The following is a 15,210-nucleotide window of genomic DNA, read 5'->3' as shown; positions in this document are numbered from 1 at the left end:
AAAATAAATTAAATAAAAAAATTATTAAGTTAATAATATTTTATTATTATACAAAGAGTAAATAGATAATCTAATATGGAGATTAAATTTAAATGAAATAGTCAAATGTAAATTTATGTAATATTAGATAAAATTTGAAATTGCATTTAACTAATCAAATGATAATGCTCTGAAGTAGTACTCAATTTTAGCTCTACAACACCATCCATTTAGTGGTTTTCTTCCTCGAGTTCCTCATTCTCACATCCATTTCCATTTCAGGCTTTCATGGTTCTTGGCCCCTCATCTGCAGTCCAGATCCCAAAACACATTTAGGACTTAATTTTGTGTGTTGTCCTTATTTTTTTATGGTCTGTGTTTTTTAAAAAATAGTAAGCATTCAAATTTAAACAAATAGAATGTTTGGATACAAGATAAAGTACATATAAAAGTAAAGAATAATGATAGATTTATAATATCTTTTTGTAACTCTTTTAAATATATAGGGTTATGCACAATTATGGAGTTTAAAAAATTTATTAATTTTAAAAATGATGCTATCACATTAATCGGTTTTAAAATGAATTGTTTTCTGTAGTTTTTTTATGATACATACAACATTATATTAAAAATATTTTTTATATATTTTAAATTCTCATTTAATATTTTGTCTATATAGTTAAAAAATTATCTGACTCGGTTACCTAACATAAATTTCTGACCTATTGTCTGAGTATCATAATTAATACAGCTGTGGAAAGTCAGCCAGGCAATAGTAATAGTGCAGTGGAAATTACGTACGTACGGGACTTAGGGCTAAGGCAGTACTGTGTAGTGTGTGCACGATGATGTGCCTAACTAACCAGCTGCATGGCCCAAGCAGCGTGGGCTACGCACCCTACTAAATTTTGAATAGCCGTATTAGTATATTACAGACATTAATGAGCATTAATGCAATGTCCTAGAAGAGGGACGCTAAGATTTCATGATCAGGACCATTGCATGCGCATCATGGTCTATACGTAGCTTATAATATAAATGTTTTGAGAAACATTATCTCACGAGTTGAGATACGAGTTGAGATAGAGAGTGTATAGCTTATAATATAAATGTTTTGAGAAATAATATCTCACGAGTTGAGATAGAGAGTGTGACTATATTCATGTATATCAATATACAATCTGATATCTATCTATAAAAAGATAACATAAAAAAAAAGATTTCTATACAAAAATTATACAACTAGCAGAGAATTTAATACACGTGATTTATTTCTATAAATATATATTAGTTGACTAGAGAGAATTGCTAAGAATATTCTTGAGTGTTGTTGTGATCATGAGCTAATATTCTTGATTGATGCATAGCTGATTGTTTTGATTTTACCCCTAATATATAATTGGCTTTGGCTTTTCTGTGATATTTTTAGTTAAATTCTAGAGTTTAAAGTATGAGAAAGATAGAACATGAAAATAAAAGGACATAAATTGAGAAAATAAAATAAATCGAATACGAAACTAAAAGACACTTGCTTGAAACTTACTACTGAAACTAGATAAATATTATTTAATTGTTTTAGCTTTAATTATATAAATTCTATATTTTTATTTTGCTGTGAAACATAAACAAGAACTATATACATGCTATGACTATTATGTAAGTACCCTTGTCCAACTTTTTAATAAATAATTTATTTTAATTTGATTTTAATAAGTTTAAATCCAAAATAATAATAGTTTATTATTTGTGAGTTGTGTATAATTAATTGTTTCCTTTTAATAATTGTTTTAAAAATAGAAAATGTTAGAGTAACTACTAAATGTGTACATTAGTACAAATGATTTTTTTTTCTTTAATCATTTTTTAAACATTCTTAACCATTATGAAGAAAATAAAAAATATATAAATTCATTAATAATAACTTTCTTAACTATTAAGAAAAAATAAAATAAAATAAAATAAAAATATATGAGTGAACACATTTAATAAGAATATTTAATAATCATACTATTATTTTCATTTACAAAAAAAAAAGATGCAAAAAAAAAAAAATGGCATAAATCCACGTCAAATTATCAGTTACACATCCACGCAACTCATAAAAGGTAATATTTTTAAAATAATTATATTTATTATCTCTAGATACCACGTATATCTATTTTAATTTTTTTAATTTTTTTATAATAAATATGTGATACATTGATAATAAGTAAAACAATTTAATTAAATTAGAATAAAATAAAATATATATTTTTAACATTAACAGAAGACGACAATTCTAATATCAGGCTACCGTGGACAGAAATCTTCTATAAATAGCCACCAAATCTGATGGCAAGATCTCTGCTTTTCAGTCTAATTTCTCCCTCTTTTTTAAATTTTTCTTACAGCTTGTGTACGTACGTCAATGAAAAACTAATATAGAAAGAAAAAGTTGTCTTCTTTCCCTTTCTTGTTTCCTCCGTTTTCCCTATTCTTTTCCCTTTTTATTTTTTTCTATCAACGTGAGATCTGTTATAAATTTATATATATAATTATCTTTAACTATCAATTAAAATTATTTAACTATTAATTAAGATAATCTTTAACCATCAATTAAGACCATTAAATTATCAATTAAGATTTAAACTATATTTAAACTTTTTTGTACTCCTATATATATGAGTATCATTCAGTTATATATGATGAAATTTTACATTGAATAAAAATTCTTTCTCTTGTAATATCATCTTTATCTTGTAATATCATTTCTCTTTTAGTTTCATAACACGTTATCAGCGCCAAGTTTTCTGTTGGTTCTGAAGCTAGTGATCTTATACTTCAAGTAAGTTTTTCAATATATTATTTACAATCTCCAATGTGAGTACTAAAGATTATATTCCTTATTATTACTTGATAAAATTTTACATTTATTCACATAGTTTACATCCCAATTATATTTATGATGAATTAAAATTTTCACAATTTACATTTCAGTTATATCTGTAGTCAATTTTTATTCACATAATTTATGTACAAGTTCTATTTATTTTTTTATACTTGTTATGAATTATTAATGATAAGATTCATCTTTAAATAGAAATTGGGCATCTTTGAAGGATCGCCTTAAACTTAAACCAATAATTTTATTAAGTATCTCATAATAAAAAATCTATTGATTCTGTGAGATAGTTTAAGGAAGTGATACATGTACCAAAAGATCAGGATTCTCCCAAAAGCTCATTATGATTAATGCACCTAAAGTTGCATAATTGAAATTGTGTAAAGAAAAGCCACTAAAGAATATCTGTTTAAAATGAATGCCTCAAATGTGCTCCTGAAGTAGAAATATCGAGTGCGAAAGTTCACAAGATATTCTAAACTTATATCTTCTCTTCTAGTGACTGAGCAAAATAATGAGTTTTTTGTTAAGAAATCATTAGTCACATCCTACTAGTTTCACATCATTCCTTAAAATGAATGGTATTGGATTTATATCATTTTTAGAAGAAAATTGTGCATTTTTTTCCAAGCAACCAAGAGCTTAAATGTGGTAATGAATATCTTTATAATACTTCTATGATTTCAGGCCAGAAGCTTGTATTAGAAAAACTATCAGCTTTTTATTTGAGATAATATTATACAACTATTGAATCAAATATTATGATATATCAAAAAGTGATATGATTCAAAATATTTGTATGTTTTTCATGATTAACTTAATCCTTCAAAATCAATTAGAATAAGTCGAATAATTTTAATATGGACGTCTATAAAAGAACTAAAAGATTCTTTTACTATAAAATATTTCCACCATGAGCGGAAAGAAAAATTTGCTAGAAGTAAATAAAATGAAATAATTCGACGTTATCTTGATTATCATAAGTGAACTGGAAGTTCATATGATAATTAATTTATGGATGCAATAAGATAAAAATATCTTATATTCTAACTGCTAAAATTTCAGTGAGAATTGAAGTTCTTGTAGGACAATTAAGAAATTTAGCAGTCTAATGAACATAAGACATGTCTAAAAACATGTGAAACCTATTGATACAAAAGATAAAGCATCCCGAAAGAGAAAAGCACAAAGAAAATAAATTAGTGCTCCTGAAGAGGCTGTACCCATAAAACAAGCAGTAAGATTCATTCAAACTTTCTATACAAAATTCTCTTATAATAAAAACTCATAAAAAGTATAATCCTCCTGAAGAGTACCTCCTGAAATGATTTTTTTTTATAAAATGTATTTCCTTGAAGAGGAATATATACTTGAAAATAATAAGATGTCGATACATTTTATGAGTATTGGAGAAATTATAGATAGAAATAAAATGTTGTTGACAACATATTTTTATATAAGATGACACTTGATATTAGTAGAAGTAATAAAGAAAGCGAGTCAAGAATAGTTGAATAATATCAACGTAAAAATATTGGCCAAAATAGAAAGAAACAATTCATGCAGAATTGATATCACTAGTAAAATGCGATCCATATGAACTTGTAGTCCAAACACCTAAAAGGTGATACTTGTTGAATATCAATGGATATTTGTGTTGCCCAGATGACTAACACAAGAGGGGGGGTGAATTGAGTTGTATTAAAAAAATAACAATTTTAAATCAAATATATAATATAAAATATAAACAAAATATGAAATAACAATAAATATAAAGAGTAAAGGTAAGAGAGAATCAAACTCAGTATGTTAACGAGATTCGGCCCCACTGCCTACGTTCTCGCCTCAAGCTACCCCTTGAGGATTCCCAAATTCACTATTCAACCTCTTTCAGGTGGAGATAGAAACCTATTACACCTTTGAACAACACCGCTACAAAGGATCCGTGTAGAACACCCTCTACACTTGCAATCACCTTACACGTGGTGATTTAACTATTTCCCGTGTAGAATACTTTCTACACACACAAGGGTTATACACACCCTTTTTCTGATATAAAAGCTGATAGTGGGTAGGTTATCAGAAAACACTCATCAATGAGTGAAATAAGAATAATACAGCGCAAACTATATCTCTCAAAATGAATAAGGATTAAGGCTCAATGCTTAGAGAATATAGAATGAAAGCTTTGAATGAATGTTGTATGCTCTTGGTGTTGTAAATGTGAAACTCTCAAATGATCTATTTATAAGCATATGAGACTTCATATTCAAATTTAAAAAGATTCACATGTCAAAGACAACATCATTCACTTTTTCAAAAAATTCAAATAAAAGGTTCTTCTTTTTCAATTGTCAAAGATAACCTCATTCACTTTTTCAAAAAAATCAAATCTAATCTTTTACTTTTGGCATATGACAAAATGAGCACACTTTCCTTTTCAAAAAAATTCAAACCTAATCTTTTACTTTTTACATATGACAAAATGAGCACACTTTACTTTTCAAAATTTTCAAACAAAATCATCTACCTTTTGTATAAGTCTAAAAAAGCATCAATCACTTTTAAAAATATTCAAATAAAATATGCACATGTGAAATATGACAATCAATCATCTTTAATATTTTCAAAGTTCAACCCTTTAATCAAGGCATGCACATGCAAAAGATGACATTCAATCATCTTTCAAAATTTTCAAATTTAATTTTCAAAAATATTCATGCACATGTGGAAAATGTATTTTAATGCTTTATGATAAAATATTAATTTTGAGCATTAATCCTAATTTTGAATTTTAAGAAATTTACAACATTACTCTATGACTTTAATGTGAACTTGTTTCCTTCTTGCTCATGCTTGGTTCTTTGATGTGCTTGATTCCATTGTGTGAACAACTTGAGCTTGAAACTCCTTTATTGTTTGAATTCATTTGTTATTATCAAAATCTATGTGTAGATTTATAATCACATGAAACTTGAAACCTTGGGTTCAACAATCTTCCCCTTTTTGATAATGACAAATACTTGATAGAATTTGAAACTTGTATTAATACTTAAGCTCCCCCTGAAAATATGCGTTAGTTTTTCAAGCAAAAGTATAAATATAATTCTAAGCATATATAACAAGTTTAGCAATTTAAACAATGTTAATGTTCTAGTCTAAAACTTCTCCCTCTTTTGGCATCATTAAAAAGGATCGGCAGCAAGTAAATGGACTGAAAAAAACGATGCGTTTAATAGTCACTGTAGATAGTTGAAAAGGGAGTCGTCTGTGACCCAACAAATGCTGCAAAGTCTCGAGGCCTAACTCTATGAATTTAGTGCGGCTGGAAATTTAAACAATCGCCTGATGTTGTTGACAAATGTGATTGAAGGCTCTGAGTTGCTATAAAAAAATGATCATTTTCATCTATCGGATGCCAAAAAAATAATCGCTTCTTGACTTGAGTTCTGTTTTTCCACAACGATAGAATGGCTGAGCAATTCTCTTCCACTAATGTTCCAGACTTGAATCAGGAACCCTTGACACATCAATCATCAATCTTCTCTCCTGAGGCCGTCAATACCATGATAGGAGTAGAGAACCGTTTTTCTAGTAAGGCTGATTCTGAGATTATTGCAGAATCAAGAATGCTCAGTAGTCAATATGCTGCCTCTGTTACGATCATGTCTCGAAGGTTAATGGCGAGGGTGAGTGAGATTGATCATCTTAACATGCAAATACTTGAGTTATGACAGAAGCTTGCTAATAAGGATAGTGAGAATAAAAGGCTAAAGCAAGAAAACCAAGAGTTGAAAAAATTTACAGATTAGTATGCTCATGATCTGCAACCACGAATAGAGGAGTTGGAACGAGAAAGGGTTCAAATACAAGGTCAACATCAGCAGATAACAGCAGAGGTTCATCATTTACTAGAAAAATAGGGACAATCTACTGTTAATCTCGCTGGCTTAGTAAGAAAACTTTTGACAATGTGTGTCCAGCATATCTTGTATTTCTTTTGACTAAATAAGATTTGAAGAGACAATAGTCTATCTTATTCTTTATGCTATCTCTATAAAATCAGTCCTGAAGTTCATCCAATCCGCATCAAGTTTTCTTCTCATCTCTATAACTCATCTGCATTCTTTCAACATTCTCGTTTTAAGCCTTCTATTCTTTTCCCAATGGCTCATTCTTCTAACATTTCTCTAGATCCATCCATGAGGCATTCTACATCTCAACCTCCTGTCCTTTCTGCAGTTGCCATTGGTGCCATGTTGCAGCAGGAAAATAATAATCTGATTAATAAGTCAGATTCTGATGCTATTTATGACTTGGTGAGTCTTGAGACTCGCTACTCTTCCTCTATTGTTGCTTTTTCTCAGTGGCTACAAGCCAAAAATCATGAAGTTGAAAAGCTCAAAGAATAAATTGTTGTACTTCAACAAATTGTTCAAGAGTCTCACACAAGGGAATGAATCATTCGGCAGAAGAATAAACAGTTGAAATCTTTATTAGATTCTTCATTCCGCTTGCCGGTTCCCATGGATAAGAATGACATGATATTGTATGAAGAAAATGAACGTCTCAAACATGAGGCTAAGAATCTCAAGTTTATGTAAAAGTATTTAAAAAATCTATCTCTATTTTTATTGACTCTAGTCTATCTTTTAAGAGATATTCATAGCATGCATCATACCTATTTCTCTTCTGATCATACATAATCTATCTTCTGGTAAAGGTTTTGTGAAAATATCTGCTAACTGATCGTGTGTGTTTGTGAACTCTAATATTATATCGCCTTTCTGCACATGATCTCGATGAAAATGATACCTTATTTCAATATGCTTAGTTCTAGAATGTTGTATTGGGTTCTTTGAAAGATTTATAGCACTTATATTATCACATTTGATTGGAATGTGATTATACATGAGTTTAAAATTTTCAAGTTGTTGCTTCATGTAGAGAACTTAAGCACAACAACTACCCGCAGCAACATATTCTGCCTCAGCAGTAGATAGTGTAACAGAATTTTGTTTTTTACTAAACCAAGAAACTAGTGCATGACGTAAGAAATGACATGCTCCACTAGTGCTTTTTTGATCTATTTTACAGCCAGCATAATCTGCATCTGTGTAACTGATTAGATCGAAAGATGTGTGCTTAGGGTACCATAACCCTAGGTTAATTGTACCACTAAGATATCTAAGAATGCGCTTAACTGCAATTAAATGTGATTCTTTTGGAGATGATTGAAAGCGTGCACATAAGCACACACTAAACATAATATCTGGTCTACTGGCTGTTAAATATAATAAGCTACCAATCATACCTCGATATATTTTCGAGTCAACTGGCTTACCGGATTCATCTTTATCAAGTTTAGTTGATGGGCTCATTGGTGTTCCAATTTCCTTAGTATTTTCCATCCCAAACTTCTTCAGTAATTCCTTAATATATTTTGATTGATTGATGAATGTCTCACTTTTTACTTGCTTAATTTGCAATCCGAGAAAGAATGTAAGTTCTCCCATCATGCTCATCTCAAATTCTTCCTGCATAGTCTTAGCAAAAACTTGACACATATTTTCATTAGTAGTACTGAATATTATATCATCAACATAAATCTGAATCAAAAGAATATCATCATTTTCATATTTAATGAAAAGAGTTGTATCGATTTTTCCTCTTGAAAAACCTTTTTCAATCAAGAAACCACTGAGTCTCTCGTACCAAGTTCTAGGAGCTTGTTTAAGTCCATATAGTGCTTTTGTGAGTTTGAAAACATGATTTGGGGAAATATGATTTTTAAAACCTGGAGGTTGCTCAACATATACCTCTTCATTTATAAAACCATTTAAGAAAGCACTTTTAACATCCATTTGAAAAAGTTTGAAATCTTTATAACAAGCATATGCAAGTAGCATTCGAATAGCTTCTAATCTTGCGACAGGTGCATATGTCTCATCATAATCGATTCCTTCTTCTTGATTAAAACCTTGGGCTACAAGTCGAGCCTTATTTCTAGTAATGACTCCGGACTCATCTTTCTTGTTTCTAAAAATCCATTTTGTTCCAATAATAGTATGATTTTTGGGTCTAGAAACAAGTGTCCAAACATCATTTCTTTCAAATTGATTCAACTCTTCTTGCATAGCTAGAATCCAAGATTCATCAATATTTTTGGGTTCAATTTGAGATAGAAAAGCAGTATGATTGCAAATATTTCTAAGAGATGATCGAGTACTTACACCTTGTGAAGGTTCTCCCAACATTTGTTCCATTGGATGATCTTTCACAAATTTTCACTGTTTGGTTGCATCTTGTATTAAATTTTGATGATCTTTCCTGATGGCTCCATGTTGAACTTCCTCTATAGTTTTCTCTTTGATGAGATTGAGACTTTCCGTGTTATTTATACCTCTTGTTTCTTCATTAATAGATTTCTTGGAGAGTGGAGAATTAGATTCATCAAATACTACATGCATATATTCTTGTACAATCAAAATCTTTTTATTGAATACTCTATAAGCTTTACTATTAGTAGAATACCTGAGAAAAATACCTTCTTTAGATTTTGCATCAAACTTGCCTAAATTATCCCTGTCATTCAAAATAAAACACTTGCATCCAAATACATGAAAGTAACCAATGTTAGGCTTTTTCTCATTCCAAAGCTCATAGGGGGTTTTATCTAACTTAGACCTTAGCATAACTCTATTTATAACATAACATGCAGTATTTACCGCTTCGGCCCAAAAATAACTAGGCAAGTTGTTCTCATTGAGCATTGTTCTTGCCACCTCTTGAAGAGATCTATTTTTCCTCTCTACTACCCCATTTTGTTGAGGAGTTCGAGGAGCAGAAAAATTATGCACAAAACCGTTTTCATCACAAAATGTTTAAATATTTTTATTAACAAACTCTTTTCTCCTATCACTTCGGATACTTGAAATAGTATAGCCCTTTTCATTTTGAATTCTCTTGCATAACTTGGTAAAGGCATTATGTGCCTCATCTTTATGAGCAAGAAAGATGACCCAAGTATATCTAGAGAAATCATCAACAATAACAAATGCATAATATTATTATTTTCCTCCTAGATTTACAACTCTATTTGGTCCAAAAAGATCCATGTGTATCAGTTGCAATGGTCTAGTAGTGGAAATATGTTTCTTAGTTTTAAAAGAAGTTTTTGTTTATTTACCAAATTGACATGCATCACAAATTTTGTCTTTAAGAAAATTTGTTTTTGGTAAACCTCTCACAATATCATTTTTTGAAAGTTTGAAAATAAGTTTCATATTGGCATGACCTAATCTTCTATGCCATAACCAAGTAGTTTCATTTTGAGCTAAAAAGCAAATAACATCTTGTGAGGTAATTTCTTCAAAATCGATTGTATAAACATTATTGTTTCTAAAAGCAATAAAACAAATATTACAATCACGATCATTCAAAATAATACATTTATCCATTTTGAAAGTAACTGTAAATCCTTTATCACATAATTGACTTATGCTCAAAAGATTATGTTTTAAACCTTCAACAAGTAGAACATCTTCAATTATGAGAGAAGATTCATTACCAATTTTACCTATTCCCACGATCTTCCCTTTCGAGTTGTCTCCAAATGTCACGTGTCCTTCTTTTTTAGATCTAAGATCAAAGAAATTAGTCTTGTCTCCCGTCATGTGTTTGAACATCTACTATCTAAAAACCACTTGTTTTTGCTTGTGGATGACTTCATGCATACCTATAAAAATAATTAAAATGATTTTTCTTGGTACCCAAGTTCTTTGGGTACTTTATTTATTAGTATTAGAAGAAACAAAATTTTTAGGTACCCATATGATCCTAACAGTCATTGTATGATTTCTTCTAATAGGACAAGTATGATAATTATGACCATTTCTATTACAGAAATTGCAAATAGCATGTGACATATATGAAGAACTTGAATGATTATAATAATATCCTTTTTTGACAAAATTATTTTTATGAAAAGAATTTTGATTATTGGTTTTTGATATAGAAGGATTATCAAAGAAATTTTTATAAGGTTTGTATTTTTGTTTTGGCATATATCCCAAGCCTGCCTTGTCAAAAACACATCTTTGACTACCAAGAAGTTTTTCAAAATTTCTTTTTTCATTCGTAAAGTTTTCAACAATATTTTCTAAATCGGTTTTCTTCTTATTCAATTCAAGATTTTCATCTTTTAAAATGATATTTTCTTTTCTTAAAATATCAATTTCATTTGTTAAAGAAAAATTTTTCTTTTTCAAAGCAGTATATTTGATACCCAATTTTTCAAATTCCTCATAAATCTCTTCTAAAACATTTTGCAATTCTTCATATGAAGGATTTTCAATATTATCAAAATTTGTTACCTCAATGTCATCTTTAGTCATAAGACAAAGATTTACTGATTCTTCATTGCTTGCTTCACTATCTGAGCTACTTGAATCATTATCCCATGTAGCTTTCATTGCTTTCTTGCCCTTGTTTCGATCTTTCTTTAGCAGAGGACAATCTGGCTTGATATGACCAGGTTTATTGCATTTATAACAAATTAAAGTGTCATTTTTACCTGAATCTTTCTTGGAAAAATTTTTGAAGGATTTCCTCGGAGGAGTTCTATTTGTTTTCAAGAACCTCTGAATTCTTCTTGTTATCATCGCAACTTCTTCATCTTTATCGTCATTTTCCTCATCTTCATCACTTTCACTTTCATGAGGAACAGCTTTAAGTGCTAAACTCTTCTTTGGCTTTCATTCTTCTTCTCCTCTTTTCAATGTGTACTCATGGGTGATAAGTGACCCGATGAGTTCATTGACTTCGAGTTTCTTGAGGTCTCTAGCTTCAAGAATCGCTGTAACTTTTGATTCCCAACGTTTTGGTAAAGAGTTGAGAATTTTTCTTACTATCTCCACCTTAAAATAAACTTTGCCAAGAGCTGTCAAGCTGTTTATGATGTTAGTAAAACGAGTGTGCATACTAGAAATAGATTCATCATCATTCATCTTAAACATTTCATATTCATAAGTAAGAATATAAATTTTTGATTCCTTGACTTGCGAAGTTCCTTCATAAGTTACTACCAAGTTATCCCAAATTTCCTTTGCCGTAGCGCAATTCATTATTCTATTAAACTCATTTCCATTAAGAGCATTATATAATAAATTCATAGCAGTTAAATTTAAAGTATAAAGTCTATCGTCTTCACGATCAAGCTCTTCTTCTTCTTTTTTGACCTTTATTCCATCAACCACTTTTGTTGGAATATAAGGTTCATTTACAATACATTTACAGATTTCTCTACCTTGAACTTGAAGAAATATTCTCATTCTAACTTTCCAGAATGAGTAATTATCTCCACAAAAGAGTGGAGGCCAACTGCTAGATTGACCTTCACCAAATGAAGCTGCAATGTTAGCCATAAGATCTTAACTCAAAAGATAGTTAATCTTATAATAGAGCTCTTAGCTTTGATACCAATTGTTGCCCAGATGACTAACACAAGAGGGGGGGTGAATTGAGTTGTATTAAAAAAATAACAATTATAAATCAAATATATAATATAAAATATAAACAAAATATGAAATAACAATAAATATAAAGAGTAAGGGTAACAGAGAATCAAACTCAGTATGCTAACGAGATTCGGCCCCACTGCCTACGTCCTCGCCTCAAGCTACCCCTTGAGGATTCCCAAATTCACTATTCAACCTCCTTCAGGAGGAGATAGAAACCTATTATACCTTTGAACAACACCGCTACAAAGGATCCGTGTAGAACACCCTCAACACTTGCAATCACCTTACACGTGGTGATTCAACTATTCCCCATGTAGAATATTTTCTACACACACAAGGGTTATACACACCTTTTTTCTGATACAAAAGCTGATAGTGGGTAGGTTATCAGAAAACACTCCTCAATGAGTGAAATAGGAACAATACAGCGCAAACTATATCTCTCAAAATGAATAAGGATTAAGGCTCAATGCTTAGAAAGATAGAATGAAAGCTTTGAATGAATGTTGTATACTCTTGGTGTTGTAAATGTGAAACTCTCAAATGATCTATTTATAGGCATATGAGACTTCATATTCAAATTTAAAAAGATTCACATGTCAAAGACAACATCATTCACTTTTTCAAAAAATTCAAATAAAAGGTTCTTCGTTTTCAATTGTCAAAGACAACATCATTCACTTTTTCAAAAAAATCAAACCTAATCTTTTACTTTTGACATATGACAAAATGAGCACACTTTCCTTTTCAAAAAAATTCAAACCTAATCTTTTACTTTTTGCATATGACAAAATGAGCACATTTTACTTTTCAAAATTTTCAAACAAAATCATCTACTTTTTGTATAAGTCTAAAAAAGCATCAATCACTTTTGAAAATATTCAAATAAAACATGCACATGTGAAAGATGACAATCAATCATTTTTAATATTTTCAAAGTTCAACCCTTTAATCAAGGCATGCACATGCAAAAGATGACAATCAATCATCTTTCAAAATTTTCAAATTTAATTTTCAAAAATATTCATGCACATGTGGAAAATATATTTTAATGCTTTATGATAAAATATTAATTTTAAGCATTAATCCTAATTTTGAATTTTAAGAGATTTACAACATTACTCTATGACTTTAATGTGAACTTGTTTCCTTCTTTCTCATGCTTGATTCTTTGATGTGCTTGATTCCATTGTGTGAATAACTTGAGCTTGAAACTCTTTTATTCTTTGAATTCATTTGTTATCATCAAAATCCATGTGTAGATTTATAATCACATGAAACTTGAAACCTTGGGTTCAACAATTTGTATAAAGAAAATGAAAATGTGATAAATAAATTACGAGTCGGTTTCTCGCAGAAATAATGTTAATATGCTTTGGAAGTGTATGAAATTATATTGAGGTTTTTATTAACTTGATAGTTACCGAGAGTTAGGGTATGCATGATTAACTGCATATTTATATGGATCACTAGATATGAAATGCATGAAGCATATAATCCTGAAGTACTTATTCTATCAAGTTTCAAAAATTCTTATATGATCTAAAACAGTCCAAACACACGTGAAATAAGCTATTTTTCATATATTTTTAGTATTTAGATTAGCTTTTATTATAATTTATAGAGATGATTTAAATGTTATTGAGACTCTAGAGCTTATGAAAAATGTACATATTTAAAATATAAATCAGAAACATTTTCGAGTTCGAGGGGGAGATTAATGAAATTATTAATTCTGAAATACCATCTCTTAAATATAACTAGTATTTTATATTCATATTACAGTTTTGTAAGAAATGTGCATTATTAAAGAATAAATAAAATGGAGCACACAGAACATCTATCAGAAGATAGAAATACAATATGAATATTTGTAAAATATTATTTTATTATCTTGAAACAAAATTACAGAAATTTAAAGCTCTTCGCTTTATTTTTTAAACGATCTTGCTTTTAAAAAATTTGCATGACTTTCCTGTCTAAAAGAGTAGGCAATCGAAAAGAAGAGTCATATAAGAATTTTAAATTCCTATTCTCTTACTTTATTGTTCTTATCTTTATGTTGGACTCTTGAAAAAGTCGCTGAATGATAGAAATTTTTCTAGTTGAGTTTGTCAACCTCACAAGTTTTAGATTGTAGTCGCTGAGAAAATGCTACAATAGTTGATGAGTATCGAGTACCGAGACTCATAATCTTGTAGATAGTATCATCATCTGACTTATTAGTCAGATCATTATTGTATTGCATTATAGCACTTATGGTAGAAGTAGAAACAACTAGTGAAAGAGACATAAAATACCTCATATATTGGTTACGAGAAGATTATTGGGCCATTGCAAAGTAATAATACATAGAGAGATTGCAGAGTAAGAATGCAGACTAATTACAAAAAAGTGAAGAACACGGGATGTGAATAAAGATGAGCTGAATATTTCTTTTATAGAGAAAATTATGAAAGTAAGACAAAATTATTTATATTGATAAGAGGATACACTAAACATAAATATCCTATAATTATTTACTAGGCCGTAAAATTAAAAGCACTTTGCCCCTACTCTATTAGAAGTTGAACTTTTTCAGATATCCACGGCAAGATTAAATGCAGATTGTCCTTATTCTCTAAGTCTTTAGACTTCTTCAAATATCCGTTGCTACTGATCCTGAAGATTACTGGCATACTATTTTAGTGCCTTATTCTTCTCCTTCAATTTCTTGTTCTTACGACTCTTCGCAGAGAGCTCCTAATACAATAAAGATATTTGATTATTGAGTTGGTTGACTTTATTTACTTCAGCTAATAATCTCCGAGACTTGGTCATAACAGAGAC

The sequence above is a fragment of the Carya illinoinensis genome, chromosome 3 (genome assembly GCF_018687715.1).
Source record: "Carya illinoinensis cultivar Pawnee chromosome 3, C.illinoinensisPawnee_v1, whole genome shotgun sequence".
NCBI classification, from domain to species: domain Eukaryota; kingdom Viridiplantae; phylum Streptophyta; class Magnoliopsida; order Fagales; family Juglandaceae; genus Carya; species Carya illinoinensis.
Note: the sequence above shows the minus strand (reverse complement) of the source record.